At 36.0% G+C, this 23124-nt stretch overlaps 1 long non-coding RNA gene across 1 annotated transcript in view; it reads left to right on the top strand.

The window, feature by feature from the left end:
- Positions 1-303: 303 nt before the first annotated feature.
- Positions 304-23124, top strand: part of LOC141372721 (uncharacterized) — a 187167-nt gene continuing 164346 nt past the window's right edge. The window contains exons 1-2 of the long non-coding RNA XR_012378120.1: positions 304-412; positions 3414-3503. This is a non-coding gene — a long non-coding RNA (uncharacterized lncRNA). The remainder of the gene's footprint in view (positions 413-3413; positions 3504-23124) is intronic.

The following is a 23124-nucleotide window of genomic DNA, read 5'->3' as shown; positions in this document are numbered from 1 at the left end:
AGCGTGTATAGTCCACGTGGTCTCAACAACACGTTGCTCTCTCAACGCTGCCTACCTAAAAGGGTTTCTGGTGTGGAGAGGTTCCAAGGCAGGGGACAGAGGGGAGGAGCCTGTGAGTGCTCTCCGGGCAACCAGTCGGCACGTGGCAATTACCTCTGCTCGAGGACCTCCTCTAACATCGCGAGAAGAGCTCAGCCAAGGGGCTCGCGTGGGTGCGTGTTGGATACGCTCATCATCCTGAGACGACCCGGAAGAGGCCCCAGGGTCCTCGGGAAGTGCACTTGCTGGCCTCCTGAGGTCGCCTGGAATTCCGGGTGAGCCTGAGCCAGTTGGGGGTGCTTTCTGAACCGGACTGAAAATAATTTGCATGAGGAAAAAGTAAATCGCTCAACTTAAGCTTTCTGTTGCCTAGGTAAGTAGCTGATGAAAATAATGGTTTCCTTTATAGAAACGAAAATCAAAAAACCGTCTCACAGGCTACACTGTCATTAGTGTATTATTTAATAGAAGAAATTATAACCTGTTAGCACAGAATTCTGAAGTTAATTCACTTTTCCTACGTATCTTCTAAGTTATATAGACTTTTTAAAAAAGATATATTTATTTTAGAGACGAGAGAGCACAAGCGGGGCGGGGTGGGGGAGTGGGGCGGGCAGAGGAAGAGGGAGAGAGAATCTGGAGTAGACTCTCAGCTGAGCACAGAGCCATCCCAGGGCCCTGAGATCATGACGTGAGCCGAAATCAAGAATTCAACTTAACTGACTGAGCCACCCAGATTCCGCAGAGCTATATCAACTTTTTGCAATGGTTTGGTACTAGAAAAAAATGCAATGTGTGTTTGCTATACTTTAATGTTTTTTCCAAACGGAATGCTCGTTTTTGCCTCTGAGTTACTTTGGAACATTGCAAGTGCCTTTTCACAATAATAATTTTTATCTTTGATATACAAAACCTGTAATTTTGAATTTTAGACATTTAGACTATTTCCATCTTTAATAGTTGGAGATTTTATTTGGAGCGAGGGTTTATTTCATGATTTGGAAATTTTATTTTCTTTTTCCAAGTAAATTTTTGTTTGTAACTCTTCTTCCCTGTTAACTCCTAATGAATATGGTAAATGATGAATGTAGTAAATTATCACAAGCCATTAAGAAGACTAATTTTTATTCACACCTAATCAGCTGCTCTTATCAAATTCTGTATATGTTGTTTATAAGGCATTATTCTAGGCACTTTATGCTAATTATCTGTAATTTTCAAACAGTCATTACAGTTAAATTACCCGAACTTAAAATTAAGAAACCAGGGCTCAGTGGACTTAAACTTCTTAGTTTCCCATTGTTAGGTAGTCTCTGAATTGGGAATTCAACCCAGCTCTGTCTGTACCTAAATTAGAAGAAGTTTTACCTGCCATATCACCATGTGTTGACCTTTACATGGTCTAGTCACTTACAAGCAAAGAATTTTGTGGCCAAATGAGAAGCCAGCTTCCTAGTTTTATTAATAGGCCACTGTAATATCCCAAACCAACAAAGTACAGGGCTCTCTGATAAAGCCAGGAAAAAGGCTTCAGTGGACTCCGCATGACAGCCTGAATTGAATTTACCCACTTGGGTGTAGCTGGAGAAGCTGCAGCATTGCTGACCTGTTCTCTGAGAGGGTCAGCTAGGAAAGGAGATGTTTCTCTGGAAAAGATGAAAGTTTCCTCTATCTAGGACTAATTAACTTCATAAGTTGAAACAGAATATGAGAAAAGCATGGCAATGGTTTCCCATAACCTTTCCAAGTTACTCTCAAAAACATCTTAATTTGGATAATTTGCCATATGAAATGAAGAAATCATGCTTTAAGGCATTAATTCATTTTAGGATTCAGGAAGGGTTCAATATTGCTGAATAGTTAATCCATTCCTTTGCTTAAAATTTTATGAGTAGACAATTCTATAAACAGGGAAATGACAAATACTGTTCTATGTTGGCATTCCTTAAATGGATATAGGCATGCGTGCATGTGAGTAACAAAGGAAAACTATTCAATGTCTTTGCTCTTCCAAAGAGCAAAAGATCTTGATTAAGTTGCTTCCTGATATAATTTCTTAACTGCAGGGAATCCAATTAAATTTTCAGACCCCCTTGCGGATCATTTAAAGCAACGTAATAATGCACTTAGAGAATTAGTGTTATTTTTCAAATGCTTTTTCTATGAATAAAATGGATATTCAGTTTAGTCTAAGAAGAGTATTTGCTTTTTTAGCCCATGTAAGGATAAACATTCTGGAAGCAATAGTTTCTGCCTGGTTTCATATACCTTTTCACTTTTGGGGATAGATGAGAATAATAGTTCCTGCCTCTAGGAATGCCACTGATGGCATCTTGATGATTTTCCTGGGCTTTTTTGGGGAGGCCAAGTTGGATGTTCTGTACATTCTGAGTGTTGAAGATATTAGTAGACAAAGGGATGGTTCATTTACACAATCCTTAAAAAAAGGAGTTAAATGAAATGACTAACTAGGTGATGGAAATAAGGTTATAATCCAGGCTGTGAAATAAGATAAGAGTCCCAGAGACAAGGTAAAATTAAAAAGATACCTGGAATTTGAAATAGGTGAAAATGAGAACATAGAAATAAGCATAGGAAGAAGGACTTTAAATGTGAAGAAAATTTATTTGAATATAATTAAGAAGAGAAAAGTTTGAGCATGGAATAAAAGAAAAAGTTATAAAATCCTATGGACAAGAAAGAAAAATACATGTGAAAGGAGTATTTCTAAATAGAGATGGAAAAATAATTCCTTAAAAAGAGAAAATACAAACTTTGAGATATAGTTCCCTGCTTTAGAATGGAGGGTATAAAATATGACATACTCTCTAATTCCAGAGTTAGGTGGCACTAAACATGAGCCTATGCATCATTAAGGACATTTGTTTGCTGTTCAAGCTGGTTTTCTTCCATTTCTTTATTTCCCACTCCTCTGCTACTTTCTGTTCCCCAAAAACAACCCCCCCCCACACACATTCACTAGCATTTATTCTGATTCTTAAGGGTAAACTGCTCTTCAGCATTTCTTAGTTGAGGATAATCAGTACTTGAGAAAGATAGTAAGGCATTTTCCTAATTTTGAGAGTGCAAGTAGGAAAAGTCAAAACAGAAGGGGTAAATTAGCCATCTGCACAAATAATTTAAAAGCTTGATCTTGATAACACAAGCCATTTTGAGGTCTTCCAATATATTTTCATATTTCAGATTCTTTATAGTGTTTTCTACAGGTAAGAATGGTAGCAAGAAGATAGAAATGCTCTGAATCCTTTGCTTTTTTAAATTCTAATTATAAATATAAGTAATTAGGTAACCTGATTCCTACATCATCGTCATGCTTTTGTTCACTGTGAGTTCTACTTGCTTGATCATCTTAGGAGAATATCCAGTTTCTGAATCAAAAGCTAAAAACTGCAGCCTTGCTTCGCCTGGTTCAGCTGATGTCTTCTCTGGCTTGTCACTCTATGGTAGGAGCAATAACCTCCCACCCATGTCTTTAAGATGTCTATGCCAGTATGTCTACACAAACCTTGAGGTTTAGAACACTTTTACTTCCATCATCAATACCTTTGATCTTCACATCACTCTCTCTTTTTTTAAAGATTTTATTTATTTATTTGAGAGAGAGAGAAAGTGCTCGTTTATGTGCATGAGCAGGGGGCAGCGGGGGTGGAGAGGTGGGAGGAGGCACAGAGGTAGAAGCGGACTCCCCACTGAGCAGGGAGCCTGATGCGGGACTCGATCCCAGGACCCCTGGGATCATGACCTGAGCCAAAGGCGTCAGATGCTCAACTGACTGAGCCACCCAGGTGCCCCATGATCTTCACATTGTTCTTATGATGGAGGCACAGTAGTGCCAATCCTTACTTTGATCATTCTGCTCTTTGGAAACAAATGATAAAAGAAAGTGCATGGGGGGGGGAATTGGGTATGCAAATAAAAACAGCAGACATTTATTGAACACTCTGGAATACATATTTCATGTAGTATTTCTAATTATAATAGCTTTGCAAAGTGATTGTTATTATCTCTACTTAAAAACTTGCAACTAGAATGAAAGAAAATGTTAGATTCAACTGGGAAATGTAATAGTGACAAAAAGACTTGTTTAAAAGATGTTTTCAATAAATTTTCTGTTATGGTATGATTGTTACCTGGCTTATTCGGGCCAACTGCTATAATATAGCTCCAGATCATTAATTTATGACCTTTTCTTTGTATTTATAATTGCCATACCAAGAAAGGTTTAATAACTGAAATTCTACAAAATTATTTTGGGGAAAATAAATATATTAATTTTGATAATCATGACCTGACATATTTCACACTTTTATGTAGGGCTTTGAGAAGCTATGTGGAATATCTATAATTTTAATAATTTTGTTAAATATTTTAAATCTAAGTTAAATTTTTTGCTAGTTATATAATCTTTTTAAAACTTTTTAAACAGTTCTATTAAGATAAAATTGGCAAATAAAATTGTAAGATATGAATTCAATGTGATGATTTGACATGTGAATACATTGTAAAAGGATTCCCCCATGAATTAATTAACACAGTAATCACTTTTCATATTTACTCTTCTTGTGTGTGAGAACATTTAAGTTCTTTCTTAGCAGTAGAATTTATTCTCTTACCAGTTATATGATACATTGTTATCAGTTTTAATCACCATGTTATACTTTTAATCCTCAGACCTTAGCTTATAACTGAAAGTCTGTACTCTTTTAAAAATTGCATGTGTTATCAAGGAGATTCATTCAGTGGGTTAAAGCTCATTTTGGGGCTAGACTACAAGTTTACAAAGAGAATTTACAATGTAATTTTATTAATAGTATTAGTGGAAATGTGAGATATTTGAGCTGTTTTGGGAGCCTGTGAGTATATATTTTTTTAAAGATTTTATTTATTTATTTGAGAGAGAGAGAGTGAGAGAGAACCCAAGAGCGGGTAGGGTCAGAGAGAGAAGCAGACTCCCTGCTGAGTAGGGAGCCCGATGTGGGACTCGATCCCTGGACTCTGGGTTTATGACCTGAGCCAAAAGCAGTCGCTTAACCAACTGAGCCACCCAGGCACCAGCCTGTGAATGTATTAACTTCAAAAAGTTATTTTACTTACTAGAGCACTTCATTATGCAACAAAAAACACAAGTGTATTATATTTATTGAACCATTAAATGAGAGTCCAGTATGCAAAAAAATTGGTCATTAAGGAGTGGAAAACAAACAAACAAACAAAAAACCCTAAGGAGATTAACCACCTAGTTCTACCTTTGTTTGTTAGGGTGCATGGAGAAAGAGCATTTTTTTTTCAATTGTCTTTCCTTTTTCATTCATTATAATTTATGTGTGTTTGTATTCTTTAAAGGATGCTGATTAGAATTGAATGAAAATTTTATAACCACCTCTTCAACCATACCACTAATAAATTCTAGGACTTGAAGTATGAAAATTAATTTCCTCTTCAGCACCATGGTCTCTTGAACTGCAATACCAGAGGATACACATTGCACACATCTTCACCCTGACAGTAAGTGCAGAGGCACTGGTTTATTAGCATGAAAGATTAAGTGAACAGACAGGATAGAAACAGACCTTTTAAGTGTTGAATCCTATATGTTGTTTCATAGAGGTTGTGCTTAGGGAAGATGTAGGATAAACAGTATTAGAAAATAAAGGACATCCCAGTAATGTGCTGTCAGTGTTTTTTGAGGGACCAAAATGTCTGAAATATAATTCAGTATTGCATAGACGAAATATAAAGAAAATTGTTTACCTCATTGTGAGCTATTTGAATTTGAGATCTCCTTCCTTCCTCCCTTTCTTTGTCCCTCCCTCCCTCCCTTATCAGTATCTCTCTCTCCCTCCCTCTGTGTGTGTATATATATTATTTTTGGCTAGGAAAAAATTTCCTTCCTAATGCCATTTTACTGTTTTAATAATAGTTATGGAATTTATGTTTTCCAATTCTTGTATGCATCATGGAAGTTTGTAAAGAAAATGTAGGGGAGAAAAATAACTTTCCCTCTACATTTCTAGGTTCTTGGCTGAGCGCCCCCCCAAAACACCTGTAATAAAAGACAAATTAGTAGGAGAAAAAAAAAACTTAATTATGCATGTTTGTTTATATAGGAGTCCCACAAAGATATGAAACTCAAAAGGTACCCAGAGAATTGAGACTGTTGAGGATATATACCATCCTGAGCTAAGAAAAGGGATAGGAGTTTTGGGTTTCTGAAGTTGGGGTGAGGGGTTGCTCTGCTATGCACATGACTTGCTCAAGTAAAAAATTTTCTCTGGGAGTAGCTCTCTTCCTGGTTCAGGCTCCCCTTTCTAATGTTACAAAAGGATAACTTTTCTGTTATCAGAGTTTCTTCTGTGTTTGCTTTCTCTCAAACACCTCAATATTTTTTATGCCCCAAAGGCATATTTGGGGTGGCATACTCTGCTACTCTTCAAAAGTATGTACAACAATTAATGATTATAGAATCATTGACCCGTGGCTGTGCTGTCACTAACTAAAGTATGCCACAGTAATTAGACAAAGTGCTAAATACAGATATCTTTGTGTATTCAAGAAAGCACATGCATGAACATACTCATGTACCCATGGACATAACCAGACACACACACACACACACACACACACACACACACACACACACGACAATGAATTAGATAAGTCAGTAACTATTTATTATTCCCCCAACAGGTTTATGTAACCTTTAAAAGTGTTTAGAGACTTGGAAAAGGAAAGGAAGAAAGGAAGGGAGGGAAGGAGGGGGGGTTAATAGATTAATAGATAGATAGAGAGATATTATACAAATATATAACATAGAGAGAGATATTACCTATATAGGTGTTATATAGACAACAGTAAAAAATTCAAATGTATGTGTACATGTATGGAACTCATATATAGCACATATATATTATACACAGTTTATATTATATAATATCTGTACACATTACATATATACCTTTTGTATAGACAGTAATAAAGAATTTAAAATCTTGAGATAAAGACATTGTATGTGTGGTATATATGGATTTTCAGTGTCACCCTTAAGGTATACAAGAAATACAAAATTTTAAGTCTTTTTAAGAGATCTAATTCCCTGTTTTTTTGATGCAGAAATCTCAGTCCAATCAATCACAGATTGATTTTCTCAAATTCAGTAATTTCACATATAATTCAGTTTTAAACTCAACCAATTTAAAGTTCTGCCTGTCCACCCTGCCTCCTGACTTGGTTCCTGTTGCACAGCTCCTGGCAATCCTGTTCTCTGCAGGCTTCCACCAGCAGTGGTCTTCAAACTTGAATCTGTACCAAAATCTCTTGGAGGGTTTGTTAGAATGCAGACTTCCACCCTTGCTCCCAGAGTTTCTGATTCAGTATGTCTGGGGTGGAACCAGCCTATGCTGATTCTGTTAATCTAGGGACCACACTTTGAGAACGACTGCACAAAGATATACTTTGCATGTGTTGATCTTTTCTCAGTTGAATCTGTTTCTGAATATAGTTCACTAGGTCAGTGCCATACCTAAATCTCTGTAGAGTCATGGAAGACATTACTAGGCTCTTCCTTGATGTTCTGTGGGCCCAGAGGATTGAGGAGAGTGGCATATGCTCCTGCATTTTTGTTTGTCTGCTACTTCCCCCTTCCACTAAGTCTTCAGACTTCTATTTTTAGACTGCCCTTCTACATCTAAGGTGTATCTAAGGGCTCTTATTTTCTCACATCTACCCACTGGAGCTTTACCCACAAAAGGGGTAAAGAAGCACTAACCCTTGCTCTTCTTAACTCAAATTATCCTTCCCTGAGGCTTCATCTTCTCTGCAGAAGCATTCATTCTTATATCACCATGCATTCTTCTCAAATGTGTGTCCTCATTTCTTTATGCCCTCATCATTTTGGGGTTTCAGAAATGTTTCTCCCAAGAAAAGCCTAATTTTAAGCTTTTAAATTTGAGTTTTAAATATCACCTAATGTGGCTTTTAAGGCCTATTTCATAGGTCAAAAACCAAATTTTCATGTTTTATTTTATATTTTCTGCTCCTCTTACATAGTAAGTCTCAATTTAAGATTTAATTTTGATTGTGGCAAGTCCATAAGGGGAGAGGAACTACTCAAAATAGCATTAAAAATCAGTTAAATTTCAAAGTGTTACCCAGCTTAAATATATTTGGTTAGTTTTCTTGAGGAATGACATACTTGCTGTCTTTGTGCTATTGGTGAAAATGTTACTGATGCTGATTGTAAGAAAAAAAGTACCTCCATGGGCCATTGTTAGAATTTACTTGATCATTTGAAGAGTTATACTCAGGAGATTTGATTGCAAGGATATTGAAGGTGTCATGATGCTCCCTCTGGGTCAGATCACTGAAATGCTCATACCTGTCCTACCTGAACAAAAGGCTCGTGTGCAGATTCTCTTAGTTTTGCTTCCAGAACCCTCTCACTGTGGACCCTGAATGAAGAGCCTGAGGAAGCCAGATGTTGGAGGGAGTTATATCTGAACAAAATTACCCTGAATCTAATTTGGCTGCACTCCGTGTGTTTAGATTGCAAGCGTTGTTAGGAAAACATGGAATGTCATGTTAATTAACATATATATTTACACAAATAATGTGCAGCAAACAGATGTACAGATTTATTAAAAATGAGAAGTACAGACTTAGTAGAAACAAGCTAAACTTCCTGCAGCCTCCATTTCGTCTAGTATAGGAAAATGACAGACTAAAATTGTAAGTGGACAGAGAATTAATAATGTAAAGGGAGCTAAGGAATGCTTATGTTAAAAGAGACATGACATGAGAGTGTTAAAAGAGAGAGACAGGACAGTAACCTTGATTCTGTAAGTACCAAATGTTGCTAACTAGAGTAAGAACATAATTAATGTGGAGTCAGTTTTCAATATGAGATTTCATAGACATTTAAATAAATTGCCCAACAGTCAAATTTAACAACCAAATGATTTGCAGGGGGAAAAAAGACAATTTTTCTACTCTGTTCCATTAAACAAAAATATATTTTGCATTTACTCTGTGTCCCACACTGTGCTAGATAAAGAGGATGTAAAAGTAAGTAAGATTCATTTTCTAATTACAAAACAATTACAGCTCCAGGAACTCCTGGACTCAGTATAAGCCATTTTTTTTTTAAATTTTTTTTTAAAAATTTTTTTTAAAGATTTTATTTATTTATTTATTTGAGAGAGCGAGAATGAGAGAGAGAGAGAGAGAGAGAGAGCACGCACATGAGAGGGGGGAGGGTCAGAGGGAGAAGCAGACCCCCCGCTGAGCGGCAGGGAGCCCGATGCGGGACTCGATCCCGGGACTCCAGGATCATGACCTGAGCCGAAGGCAGTCGCTTAACCAACTGAGCCACCCAGGCGCCCCAGTATAAGCCATTTTTTAAAACATACTCACACATAAATTATTTTTCATTAATTTGGTTTACAAATTACAACTGAAAATAAAATTATTAATATTTTTGTGAACGTGGTCCAATCTGATTTATACACTCCCCCCCAAAAAATCACACTCATCCTAAATTATCTGGATTATTTTTTCATAAATAAAATTACTGTTTATATTTGTGCTTCACAAATAATCATGATTTTTCTGCTTAATGTGACTACAGCAAGATCACCCTGCACATAGTAGGATATACATAAATATTGTTAAACAAATGAAATAAACACAATATTGATATTATAAAATATTCCTCCTGAGCTCTTGGTAGAGTGATATAAAATGATTTCATTATGTAAATGGGAGGCACATTAAAATTATCTCAGATAAAAGTAATTACTGAGAGCCCTGGCTAGTATGAATGAATGGTCTGATTGACCACTTTACTTTTTGTGAAACACAATTTAGCAGATCTGCACATGAATAGAAGAGAAAAATTAAATCAATTTATTAAAAATGGAAAATTCTGGAAGGGTTCACAACTGAAGTGATTTCACTAGTCAAAAATCATGTCTTCCACAATTTGTGAAATGTTTAATATATTGCAGAAGAGTGTCGTTTGATTCAGGATTTGACTGGCACTGAGCCATTTTGTCATTCACTGGGTGAATTCAGTCCTGAATGTTGGATTATAAACATTAGCAGGAACCCTCCATTCATCACCAACTCTCTATTTACCCAAATTATGACCTCACTGCTTGTGCAAATGTAGTTTAGTTGCAGCCTTGATTAATCCAGGTTCCATGCTTTGATCACTAGGTAATATGATAGCATTACCTACTGATTTAAAACCCTTCTATAGCCCTCCAGTCACTCATGATAAAGTCTACATTCTTAGTGTCTATAACTTCCTGGTGATGTGCCTTTCTACCATTCAGCCTCAATTCTGGTTTCTCCACGCCTGTATCCAGAACAACCATGCTGCTCCTACCATAGACTCAGCTACCTCTTAACCCTGAGCCTCAGTGTTTTATAGCCCATTTACACTGAAAACTCTTTTCCTTGTTCTCCACGTGGATAAATCATTCCTGTTCTTTGAGTCTCATTTTATACTTTACTCCCTTGAATAGAAAGTGACCATGTTTGAAGACTGGAGGACAGATACAGTGTTTACCCTGTTGAATCCATAGCATCAAGATCCATAGCCTTTAGATTTTAGTCATTCTTTCAGTAATTCATTCATTATTCAACAAATATTTATTAATGGACTATTACATGTCAGACATTGTTCTAGACATGAGGAATGCAATAGACTTTGTAAGACTAAGTCCTTTCCTCCTGAGGCTTACACTTTTATAATTAACATGGAACACTGAGACATAAAGACAGAAGATCATTTCAGAAAGTGATAAATATTAGGAGCTAAGTCAATCATGAGTCAGGGATAAGGCCTTTTAGAGAAACTTCCATTTGAGCTGGATGCTAAAAAATGAAGAAGAAAGACCATGTCAAACTCAAGAGAAAGAACATTCTAGTCAGAGGAAATCCAAGTATAGAGGCCTGAAATGAGGTTGAACTTGGCATATCCATGGGACAGTGAAAAGACCAGTGCCTGGAAAATGGTGAAAATTAAGCATCTTGGGTAATAAGAGCTGAACTTAGGTAGTAGCCAAATCCTGTGGCATATCGCAGGTCATATTTTGCAGTTTGGATTTGATTTTTTTTAAAGATTTTTTTTATTTGAGAGAAAGACAGAGTGAGCACAAGCAGGGGTAAGGGCAGAGGGAGGGGGACAAGCAGACTCCCCACCTAGCAGGGAGCCTGATGCAGGGCTTGATCCCAGGACCCCAAGATCATGACCTGAGCCGAAGGCAGATGCTCAACCAACTGAGCCACCCAGGTGCCCCTGGGTTTGATTTTATACCATAAAGGAAATCACTGGTTGATACGGAGCAGAGGGTCGTTGTCTTATAGGCTTTAGAGAAGTTACACTGCAATGAAGTGTAGGAGGAACAAGAATGGAAGCAGAAATGATGGCTTGACCTATATGGTTTAGTGATAAATGTCAAGATTCAGGATATAATTTGGCAAATGGAGTCCTGAAGGCATGTGATAATCTAAATGTAGAAGGTGAAAGAAAGAGATATCAGTAAGTACTTACTGAAATTAATTCTCTTATTTTAAGAATAATGCAAAGAGAACAGTTTTAGATTACATCATGATTTCTCAACCTCAGCACTATTGACATTTTGATATGGGTAATTCTTTTTTGTGGACACTGTCCAGTGCTTTGTAGAATGTTTAGCACTGTTCCTGATCTCAACCCACTAGATGCTAGCAGCAACCCTTGATTTTGACAACCAAGAATGTCTCCAGACATTGACACATGTCCCCAGGGGATGAAATCTTTCCTGGTTGAGAAATATTTGGATTTGATATATAAAATGAAACTTCATTTATAATAATAGTGCAAATATTAGGCTATACTTATCATGGGAAGTAATAATATTTTCTATTTTTAAAACTTTCCAGTAAAAGATTAAGACATATACCATATGATCTTACTGATATGAGGAATTTTTAATCTCAGGAAACAAACTGAGGGTTGCTGGAGTGGTGGGGGGTGGGAGGCATGGGGTGGCTGGGTGATAGACATTGGGGAGGGTATGTGCTATGATGAATGCTGTGAATTGTGTAAGACTGTTGAATCACAGACCTGTACCTCTGAAACAAATAATACATTATATGTTAAAAAAAAAAAAAGATAGTAGGAAGGGAAAAATGAAGGGGGGGGAAATTGGAGGGGGAGATGAACCATGAGAGACTATGGAGTCTGAGAAACAAACTGAGGGTTCTAGAGGGGAGGGGGTTGGGGGATGGGTTAGCCTAGTGATGGGTATTAAAGAGGGTACATATTGAATGGAGCACTGGGTGTTATACGCAAACAATGAATCATGGAACACTACATCAAAAACTAATGATGTAATGTATGGTGATTAACATAACATAATAAAAAAAAGATTATGACCATCTTTTCTGGATGGCTTATTTGCAGCTGTTCTGTGAGGAATCTTTTTAGATGTATCATTGACGAATTAAAACTTATTTCAATATTTAGAACAAGGAATCTGCAGTAGATGGCCTGATGGTAAATCCTACCTATACCATTCATTAGCTGGGATTAGTGATGAGAATCCTCTCATGAGGATTGGTTTACATGTAAAACCTGCAAGGCACTTAGAATAGCTCCTGTTACATAGTAAGCACTCAGTAAACATTGTTAGTATTGTTATTGTTATAATTATCTACTCAGAAAACTACTGGTAACTTGTGGATGGTTCCAAAAAAGAAAAATATTTTTCTCCTCTCAAAGAACCACAGATGCACTTCCTAAAAATAATAATAATATAAGTCATGATTGAAGTTATGGTGATTATTTCAGGGTCCCTGTCAGGATGACATGACTCACAATAGGGGATTTATCTAAAGGCTATTCTAGGCTTGTTTCAAATGGTTCACGGACATTTGTGCCTATCATCATTCCCTCTCCCTTCTCAGCATAGAGACAGTTCTAGGGCAGAGTGATTGGGAAAGCAGTGGGTGGCTCTTTGGAACTCATGGAGAATGTTGATCTCCTTCAGACATTAGAGGTATGAAAAAGCTGAAGAGTAACACTAATTAGTCTTTTAAGTCATTATGTACTTAAAAGATCCATTTTTTATAGCAAATATAGTATATAAACTTGATGCTCTCTATAACTAAACTGATACCATGAGTCATGTGGTCCAATCTCAGAACAAAGAACACACAGAGCACTTATAGTAAGTGTAATTAACTACAAAATAACTCAAGTATTCTTTGTATTTTTCACATGCAGTGAATAATATACATAGGACATGGCAATCTTAGTTTTCATTTTCATTTAAATCCCTATACCTTATGGCTTATATCCACCACCCCCAAAATTTCTTCCCTAGACCAATTCTACCCATGTCTTTTCTTCTATGACCCTCTTTTCATTTCAATCTGCAACATAAAATTCAGAAAGGTGAATATGGTAGGTAAGGGGGGAAAAAACTGAGCAAAGAAGGTCGGCCTACTCATTGATGGACAAATGACAAAAATGACAAAAATGTATGGGATGATAATGCATTGATACATTTTGTGTGGTCTCAGTGGTATATGATTTTGCCACACTATTTTCTTCTTTCCTAAAGCTGGTCTCATGTTTTAGATTTACCTCTTATTGGTCAGATCAAGGATCAAATGGTATATTTCTCCACTATGACCCCAGTATTTTCTCTTGTCTTATTCCATTTTCCTGCCTAGACTTTATTGCCTTTCACCAGCATCAGGCAAATTAGCATACATCCATTCATTTCAGGTCACATTTTCAAATCCTCCATGAGTTATGGGCTATACAGTGTTAAAAGAGGTTAAATTGCTAATATAAATATGTCTAGATTTGTCAATATCTAATATAACTAAGCTCTCATTTAATTAAACTATTTCTTCAACTACTCTAAACACCCTTCTTGTTGCCTTGCACATTTGCTCATTTCCACCTTCTTGCTCTTATATGCTTATATTCTTATATGCTCTTTTGTAGGTAAATCCTCCATCCTATTCTTTCTAACAAAATTTGCTCTATTTAAGCCTCATTTCAAGTGTTTCCAATGAAGCCTTCCTACTCTTTTAACTCATAATTCCTCTAACAAATGAAGCATTCATGATTTATGCTATACAAGATGTCACTTGACTAGAAATTTTGTACTAATTACTAACTGTTTCTACTTTATAAGCCTCATTTCCTTAATAAGATTGTGAGATCTTTAATCAATGGAGCTTGCTAGAGTAAAACTAAAGAAGATTTATCTTAAATCACCACAAATGATAAATGGAATGTCATTTTGATGTCTTTTTCAGGGAAGATATATTTATTCTTATTCTGTCCCTTAGTGCTGAGCACTTAAGTGGGTACATACAAGGTATCCCATAAATACTTGTTGACTTGATATGGCAAATATATAAATATATAAATTTCATTACATATATTTTTATAAAATAAAAGGGAGAATGATACCCTTCACTAAAAATTGCATTTGCCTATAATATATGAAATATGTATGTGAGATCTTAGAAGAGCTTGTATAACTTTTTAAAGACATAATTGATGCTAAAGTTTTTCTCCCCCAATCTAGGAAATAAAGTTGTAAATTGCTCAACATAGAATTTAAGCAGTGGTTTTGAAACTTTAGCATGAATCAGAATTTCCTGGAGAGCCTTTTAAACAAATTGCTGAGCCCATCCCCAGAGTTTCTGTAGGAGACTGATTCAGTAGGCCCAGGGTGGGACCCAGTAATTTGCATTTCTAATAAGTTTTCTGGTGACGCAGATGCTACTATTTCTAGAAACATGTTTTAAGAACCAGTGTATAAAGTGTTCTTTCTCCTAAGGAAAAAAATCAACTACTTCAGTCACAGCACCACCATGTTCCAAGAACCATGATGGAGGAAGGCAAAAGGTCCAAGGTGATAACATTCATGATTATTTTAAGACAAGATATTCAAACAAGGGGAGACTGATTTTCTCAGAAACAGGAGGCAGCTTGTTCTTACTTGCAAGGAAGTATTAATGTGACCTGGGGGCCTCAGCTTCATCTAGCCTATACAGATATCCCCGTTTCAAGACTCAGGGTCCCACATTTCCCCAATGATAGTCCTCACGTTCATATAAAAATTTTGACAAAACTGTGAATCCAGCTTATGTTATAGTTCTGCAACTTCACAACAAAAGTCTGTTAGTTTTTCAGAAAAAAATGTCCCCGTGGCTTCATAAATAAGATTCTTTAAAGGCTGCTATAGAAGTTCTTCAGTTCTCTGATCCTAACTTTACCCAAGAATTTACAGACTTGAATTTGTAATTGTTTTTTTAAGAATTCCAGTGCAGTTGGAAAAATCCATCCCATGCAGCCTCATACCAACTAGCAGAAGATGATGTGTGCATCTCTTCCTAACTCCATGTTCAGTAACACCAGATTTATAGCTTGATATTGACCATTGTGGGAATATTTTCACCAAAGAAATTGGCCATGACTACAGACAAGATTTTTTTTTTTTTTGAGAATCAGTTGTTAAAACATTTACCATCCTGATATTAATCCCCTGTCGCCTTTTTTTTTAGTCAACATTACTGTAATAAGATTCAGTGCAGAAACGTCATGGCCCCCAAGATACTTGCTTGAGAAGGCACTTCATTAACATCAAGCACATGTGATTATTCATATTTCTGCAGCATCCTATGACAGTAGCAAGGAACACGGGATTGTATTCAAGCTCTGAGACATGAGCAAGCCAGTTCTCAAATCCCATTTTTGAGGGACATTTCCTGGGGCCACTCCTGATAAAAATTTCTATATTAGTCTGTCTACTCAGAAGACAGAAGTTGCAGCAGTTATTTTAACAGAGAATTTAATATAGAGAATTGTTAGCTTGGTACACAAACTATAAACTAGATAACAATATGAAAAAAATACATTACCATGGCAATACATTTCCTGTTAGGTAGATTATATACTTATACCTATATATAGGAGATATATATTATCACAGGGAAAGGTAATTTGAGGGGAAGTTGGGATTATTAAAATTTAGAAGCTTGGAAAATGAGCCCCACCAAGTTGAAACTCAGACCTCAGAGAAAGGACTTGATTCTGTTTGGCTAGTTCTAGCTCTTGGAGGAGGGTACCTATGTTCTGGACCTGATGACCAATGAGACAGTCATACTGGGCTGGTGCTTGTATCTATATCAGCATGCCCAGGAGACAGGTACAAAGTCTAAATCAGGAAAAAAATAGATAATGCAACAGAAGCATTGCAAAAACATAAAGAAAGATGTCTTGGAGTTTATGCCAGGGTATTAGACAAAAGAGGATATAACAGAGGATCAGACCAAAATGATTGATGTGAGTGCACTTATTAGGAATTAGTAAGTTCGTGAGTATTTGAAAGTTTACATGATTATATGACTAAAATCTGGACTCAGACATGGTCTACCTTTAAAAATGTTGAAATACAAAGACTTTGCTAGCACAAAGGTGAGGAAGGAATGCAAAAGAATGGGCAATAGGAATAGTAGAAACAATAAGGCTGTTTCTCCAAGTGCTTGAAAAACTGAACACTGTAATCAAAGAACAGGCTTTGTATAAGAGTAGAGTTTAATCTTTTTCTTTGCAGATTCAATTCCCCATGATTGATTCTAAAAGTGTCATCAACTCCCAGTATGGATATTAATGTAGAATTGGGCCCAAAGCTAGGACTTCTACTAACTAAATGAGTATTTTTCTATAAAAGTATAATGTTAGTAGTTAAGTTCCAGGGCTTTATTTACTTTTGTCAAAATTTATATTTTCTAATATTATATTCTACACAACAGAAAGTAGCCAGAAGTATAGAATGACACCCTACGAGTCTAATATTGTACTAAACAAAGGAGTCATGTACCAGAGTGGTGAAAAGGAATTCTCATGAAAATCTTACACATTATCTGCTAATTTTCCAAAAAGTAGTCTGCCTCTTTTGTATTCTGAGAGAAAGTTTTGGATGACAAATAATGCCATCTTATTAGTATTAGTTTTAGTAATAATTGTGAAGATGAATAGACCACAGTGAAATTACAACCAAAAACATATGATCTGATGCTATGTTTATTAATAAGCCTTGTTTATGGTTTTTGGAGTCTTTCTTTGATGCAAAATATATTTAAATAAATTTTTAGTCACATTTTAATGTTTTATCAATAACCAATATGATGAAACTTTGGACTGAAAAATGGTATCTGAATAAAACTTCATTGTCCATGTAAAACTATTTGCCTTATATATCTTAATAATATAGGAGATATATCTGCCTGGGTATTGAAAATGGGCTCTAAACTTTAGGGTCTATTTAAATCTTTTAAAATACTTATTGTATTTTTGTGATTGCCCTAAATGGACATTCAAAGATGGGTCTTTGTATTAATCCATTAAATATTAGTAAGCATTACAATTATCCCATTTTTCACATGACTAAAAGTCAAGAAAAGAAAAGCAAAACCCCATACATTAAAAAAAAAAAAAGTACTGAGCAGAAACTGAGTAAACAAACTGAGAATTAGAATTGAGGGAATCATTGTTCAGATCAAATCAAGCCAATTATTGTAAAATAACTTCAGAAGGTGGATTTTGATGTCAGATAGATCTAGGTCGAAATTCTGGCTCTTAACATTTGCCCATTATGGGACTTAGGTGTTTACTTAAATCCCCAAGTTTCTCTGTTTTTCTCTGTAAAATGGAGATAATACCTGACTTTCAGTGTACCACATGCCACATTCTTTACCTAGAATGGCTCTCTGTCCCTCATCACCACTTCACCTGTTATCTTGTAGCTCACAGTTTTAATATCACTTCTTCAGCAGTCTTCCCTTATCATTTGATTTATTCTTTATGGTTTTGACCACAATGGAAATTGACTAATGGTGATTATTGTTTAATGCCTCTCCCCTTCATTAGTCTGTTTATGAGAGCAAAAGTCATCTCTGTATTGTTAATGGCATCCCCTCAGTAGATGTTCAATATATACTGTAGGATGGATGAATGGATATCGTATAAAACATCTGACACAAGTAGATAAGCAGTAAATGATAGTTAACACTATATTCATCATTTATATTTTATATAATTGTTATAATTTACTGTGTAGTCTTTAATAAAAATCTGCTATGGCATTATTTTGTACAGTGACCTTTTTTTGTTCAATGGAGATTAGACACTATAGCGTAAAAATCAAAGGGCAAATTTTATCACTTCATCAGATGACTATGTTGGCTCTTACTTACCTGCAGAGTTTTATAGATGTAAGACTTTTTTGAGTAGAGAGTTATTACCCTTTTGTTCCTACTAGAAAAGTGCTGATACTCTCTTTAATTTTTACTCAGAGTTAAATACTTTTTAAAATGATTCACTTTTGACTGTGGGCAAAAGCATTAAAACAAGCTAAAACATTTAGCTTGGTTAGGCATCCTCACTGTTTATAGGCTAGCAAACTTACCACAGAGTTAGAGGGCAAACCCCAAAGCAGCCAGGCAGCCAACATCATCTTTCTTCCAAACTGGACCTTTTCTCCCAGCTCTCTGGTCCCAGGCAGGCCGTTATTAATTTGTTTGTGCCTATGGGAACTCACCTGGCATCCTCAGCTAGCCAGGTTAACATTTCCATGATGAGGGGTAACTATTCTTAGAAGATTAACTCTCTTAGAATCCTTACTCCTCTGGGATCGAGTCCCACATCGGGCTCCCGGCTCCGCGGGGAGTCTGCTTCTCCCTCTGCCTCTCTCTCTCTCTCTGTCTCTCATGAATAAATAAATAAAATCTTAAAAAAAAAAAAAGAGTCGGTTAAGAATCCTTACTCCTGTTCCACAAAGGACTCATACAAAGGAAGCTCCACTGAAAGATTCAGTTCCCTCCCTGGCAATGCCAGGATCATACCCCTAATAAGGATTGAGGAATAAATGGTGAGAGCCTTTTAAAAAGTAGTAGGATCCTGACTTAAATAGCATTACCAAAGAGAAAGGAAGCGCAGGTCGTATTCCAAATGTTAATTGTTTTCTTCACAAAAGTCATAGAAATTGATTGTAGAAAATTTAGAAAATATAGATAGACATAACGACACTACCTACTGATAATCATTGTCAGTAGTGGTTTTTGGTACAGATCTGTTCAGACCCCTTTGAGATGTATGTGCACACGCTGCACGTGTGTGTATAAATTTATGATCTAGATATATAAATAAATCTTTCATTTTTTTCTACCATATGTGTATAAAATAAATATAAAATATGACTGTAGCATAATACTTTATAAACATCCTTTATGGCATATATTCTACAATATACTTTTATTGATTACATAAGATTTTGTTTTATGGAAATAAATTAACCCTATTGGAAAATTTAAATATTAACCTTATTGTTGGACATTGTGTAGTTTTATTTTTTCATACATATGAAGCTTTAGTATTCTTTCATATATATTTGCACACATGACTGATGATTTTATCAGGATATATTTCTGAAAGTGCAACTACTTGGTAAACTATATGCAAATCTTCAAGGATGTTGACACATATTGTCAAACAAACCATCATTTAAACTTTGTACCAATTTAAACTCATGCACCTATGTGTGTATGAAGGGATCTGTTTCCTGGTGCCCTCCCAGATACCAGTTACTTAATTAAACATAAATGTGTTGTGCTGCATTGGTGCCAGAGAAGAATCTGATGCTCCATGGCTTTGTTCTTTGGAAAAGTAGCCTATTTGGGTAACATTGCCCCATCTGCTCTTAGGCTGAGTTAATTTTCTGGAGCAACTGGGAGAGTTCTCAAAGGACACTCCATTGGTGTCTTTTCCTCTCACTGAATTTATCTGTGGACATGGATATGCAGAATTTCTTTACTGGATAGCCTAAGGCATATTAAATACTTACATTGCTTTATACATATTTAATTTAATGTTTACAGTTACCTTATAACATAGCTACTGTTATCCCCAACTTCTAAAGGGAAAACTGAGGCACAGCAAAGTTAAATTTATAACTTGTATGTTCTGCAACTAGTAAGTCATGAAGCTGAAATTTGAACAAAGCTGGTCCAACCCAGAACATTCTTCACTACTATGTAACGTGGCTACAGAAAAGAGTGCCGATGAATGGAAATTTAAATTTCTGGTGTGTGTATTTGTATAAATAGAAAATATATGAATTTATTTGACTAATCAAAGACATATGCCATGCCCTTACTATGCTGACCAAAAAACCCCCAAACAATAGAATTGCCAATTGGACTGAGATTAGGGAATGTTCAGCGAGGACTTAATAAATGAGGTGAGCTTGAACTCAATCTTGAACAATGAGTGTGCTAACCAGGCAGATATGATGTAATGCAGAGATTGACAAAGGCCTGCCAAGTGAAGGAGCAGTTGGGCAAAAGCATGAAGGTGTGAAGCAGCATGATGTACCCACCATAACAGCATATGCCAGGATATTGACTTTGTGAGGAGTAGTTCTCTAGCAGTTTGCGACACTTTTCTCCAGACACCTTCTGCTTCCTATGTCTAGATTTTAAAGTCTGGGGTAGAGGTTTCCTCTAACATGTGTTACTTGTTTTTAATCAAAAAGACAGTTTCTTCAATAAATGGTGCTGGGAAAATTGGATAGCCACATGTAGAAGAATGAAACTGGATCATTTTCTTACATCATACACAAAGACAAACTCAAAATGGATTTAAGACCTAAATGTGAGACAGGGATCCATCAAAATCCTAGAGGAGAACACAGGCAGAAACCTCTTTGACTTTGGCCAAAGCAACTTCTTACTAGACACATCACCAGAGGCAAGGGAAACAAAAGCAAAAATGAACTATTGTGACTTCATCAAAATAAAAAGCTTTTGCATGGCGAACGAAACAGTCATCAAAACTAAAAGGCAACCTATGGAATGGGAGAAGATATTTGCAAATGACATAACAGATAAAGAGCTGGTATCCAAGATCTGTAAAGAACTTATCAAACTCAACACCCAAAAAACAAATAATCCAGTCAAGAAATGGGCAGAAGACATGAACAGACACTTCTCCAAAGAAGACATCCAGATGGCCAACAGACACATGAAAATTGCTCCACATCACTTGTCTTCAGGGAAATACAAATCAAAACCACAATGAGATACCACCTTAGACCAGTTAGAATGGCTAACATTAACAAGACAGGGAACAACAAATGTTGGTGAGGATGTGGAGAAAGGGGAACCCTCTCACACTGTTGGTGGGAATGCAAGCTGGTACAGCCACTGTGGAAAACACTATGGAGATTCCTCAAGAAGTTAAAAATAGAGCTACCCTACACTCCAGCAATGGTATGACTGCTGTATTTACCCCAAACATACAGATGTAGTGGAAAGAAGGGGCACCTGCACCCCAGTGTTCATAGCAGCAATGTCCACAATAGCCAAACTGTGGAAGGAGCCTGAGAGTCCTTCAACAAATGAATGGATAAAGAAGATTTGGTTCATACATACAAAATGGAATATTACTCAGCCATCAGAAAGGATGAATACCTACCATTTACCTCAACATGGATGGAACAGGAGGTTATTATGCTAAGTGAAATAAGTCAATCAGAGAAAGACAATTATCATATGGTTTCACTCATATGTGGAATGTAAGAAATAGCTCAGAGGATCACAGGGGAAGGGAGGGAGAACTGAATGGGAAGAAATCAGAGAGGGAGACAAACCATGAGAGACTCTTGACTCTGGGAAACAAACTGAGGGTTATGGAAAGGGACGTGGGTGGATGGTCATTAAGGAGGGCACGTGATGTGATGAGCACTGGGTGTTCTATGCAACTAACGAATCATTGAACACTACATCAAAAACTAATGATGTACTATATGTTGGCTAATTGAATTTAAATTAAATAAATAAAATAAAATAAAAATTTAAAAAGAAAAAAAAATTCCCAGGGAGAGGTAGACTACTCTAGTGTCTGTCAGAGTCTGTTAAATGAATGAATGAATGAATGAGTGAGTGAATGGTTGCAATTAAGTATAGGGACTACCAGGTTAAATAAGAAAAAAGAAAAATGGGGAATTAAAAAGTCTTCTTAATTTGGTTGGAAACAGCTACAAGGGCATTTCAACTTTCTTTAAATGTTCTTGTGGTCCTTTATTATAAAAATTTCTTCTAAATGTGCTGACATTTTTATTCAGTTGTTTAGAATGCTCATTAGAGACAGGATCATGAATTAATATAAATGTATTGCAAAGTCCACTCTTGCAGTTAAATGCAACTTGTATATAATTCAGAATAAAAATATTAGTAACACTTCTTTTTCTGTGGCAACTATATTCTTTTACATGCCTGGAGCTCAGGCTGAACTGATTTGTGCTGAATTTATTGAGACATAAAACTTATAGTAACCACTACTGAATTTGAATTTGTGAATTCTGAAATGTGGATGGTGGGGAAACACTCCTAATTTCACATATAAGCCTATTGACAGATCCAAATATAACAAAATGAAACAAATGACATCCTGTGTTTGTTCTAACTCCAGCTTGTGTCTGAAAAGCACAGTTGCTATAGTAATTGATTTTATCATACTCAAAAATAACAAAGACTTTTCAAAAATATTCTAATTACCTGAAAAAAAGTGAATTACATTCTACTGTCTTATTAACAATCAGTGGTAATAAAGACTGTGAAAGTGCCTTAGAGAATGCTTAGTTATCTTTTTGAGGTCCTCTGAGAACAATTGATAGAGGTTTATAAAAAAGGAAAGTTAATTAATTTGTGCTAAGGATTATATGTATCCAATGAATATAAATAAAATATTGTTAACATAGTTGTTGGATATATGATAGATAATTTATGTGAGATGAAGAAATAAGCAATAAAAACATTTTATTTTTTATTTTTTTAATTTTAATTCCAGTATAGTTAACATACAGTGTTATATTAGTTTCAGGTGTACAATATAGTGATTCAACACTTCCATTCTTTATCCATTGTTCATCATGACACATGCACTCCTTAATCCCCTCAACCTATTTCATCCATCCCCCCACCCACATCCCT

The sequence above is a fragment of the Callorhinus ursinus genome, unplaced genomic scaffold (assembly GCF_003265705.2).
Source record: "Callorhinus ursinus isolate GAN/ISIS: 27379988/994484 unplaced genomic scaffold, GSC_fseal_2.0 scaffold5, whole genome shotgun sequence".
Lineage (NCBI taxonomy): Eukaryota > Metazoa > Chordata > Mammalia > Carnivora > Otariidae > Callorhinus > Callorhinus ursinus.
Note: the sequence above shows the minus strand (reverse complement) of the source record. Positions and strands in the feature narration are given on the sequence as shown.